Source organism: Montipora capricornis, chromosome 12 (assembly GCF_036669925.1).
Source record: "Montipora capricornis isolate CH-2021 chromosome 12, ASM3666992v2, whole genome shotgun sequence".
Taxonomy (NCBI): domain Eukaryota; kingdom Metazoa; phylum Cnidaria; class Anthozoa; order Scleractinia; family Acroporidae; genus Montipora; species Montipora capricornis.
The window spans coordinates 29,740,755-29,742,437 of NC_090894.1; positions in this window are offsets into that span (position 1 = coordinate 29,740,755).

Sequence of the window (1,683 nt, forward strand, 5' to 3'; positions counted from 1 at the left end):
ATGAATTTATGCAATTTTTGGCACCCAACAAGAACAGCTAGGACAGCAATTAAAATGCTAGAAAGGCCGCTTGAGAACGTAATTTTTCCCTATACCAACAGTCAGTCAAATTCTTCCTGCTGAAAATACTATAAAGAAAGGAAACGGTCATTATGCATTACAAAGAATCAGGGGCACCCAACGACCAATTTGTTGTAAAATGTATTATTATACCCCAGTTAATGAAAACAAATGTTATTAAGGCATTTTCAGGTGTTTTTCAGTGTTGCTGGGAAAACATTATCTGTTCCTTTTTCCCAGCAAGACACACAAGAAATTTCCCAGCCAGCTAAATAAAATTAGTTGGTTTCCCAGCCAGCTGATCAAATTTATTTCCCAGCCAGGAATTCCGCGCGCTTTCAAATCCCGCGATCCGAAACGACCGAACAAAAGCGACAAAACCGGGACAAAACAGGTTTTTTTCCGCAAGCGCAATCACTCTGACCAGCCGTCGTATGTTTGTGACTACTGTCTGGGAGAGGGGAGGTGTTCTTTTCTTTTTTTTTTTTTCTTTTTTTTTAGTCGTCCTCAGTCTTCAGAGTTTCTACAGCCAGCTCGGGTTGAAATGCTAGAAAAAAGTCCGTAATTCCCAGGCAAAACCTCTATCAATAACAAAATTTCCCAGCCAGCTCATCGAAACACCTGTATTTTTGCCAGCCAGCAAGATTCCTCTGGGGAACAGATAATGTGAGGAACAGATTCGTTGGGTGCCCCTGAAGAATGCGAGGCTTCAAGTTCAATTTATCCTTTGGCTGTGTCTGACTACGTCAACATCCAACTACGCTGACTAAGAGGTCAGAGGAGCAAGTGAACTGGATTTTATAAGGCACACGTCTCCTCAAGTTAATTCTCTAGGGAATTAAGCTTTGCCGTTAAGAATTAATGATTTGAGCAAAGTAGCTATACTATCTTTAAAATTAAATGGGAGTGTATAATGAATAAACAGCGGTCGATACTTAAGAGAAAAGTTAAGCTTTTTTTTACCTCTGATGAAGTTTGGCGCATCTGTCTTTCCCTTCCCGGCACGGGTCCGGTAAAAGCTTCAACGTTTTGATAAGAGGTTAGTAGGAACGCCAAAGGTAAGATACAGAACACAACCAAAGAACTCGAGAGCTTTGCCATGGTCAAAGAAACTCTTAAAATCGAGACCGACTTCAAATTACCCCGCGTTGTACTTGACTCGACCGCGTGTATCAGGTAAAGCACAATTTGCTTAAATACAGCTCCCCTTCGTCATTTGTCAATGATGTGTTCCTTTTTGATTAGCATTAGCAGTCACTAAGTTTGCGTTCCACTGCTACGTTCCCTTAACCAAGACGTTTAGGAAGAATATTATGCGAAAAAAGCACGACCCTGAAGGTTGTAATGAGCAAATGGTTTATGCGTTGTTTCACCTGCAAGCATTTAAGATTAATTATTCGGCCAAGAGAAAAAAAAAATCCTCACCTCGTGAGTAGGCACAACTGACTTATGAGGGCAACAAAACGAGGGGACTTTTATATCATTTATTAAATGTTCAAGAATGGCTCAAAAAAGGTAGTAACAACAATAACTTTTATTGACACCTTATACTTGAAAAAAATTAATTTACATGAAGTAAGAATTTAAAGCTAAAAGGGGTGTTGGCTTCCTTTAAATAACTAG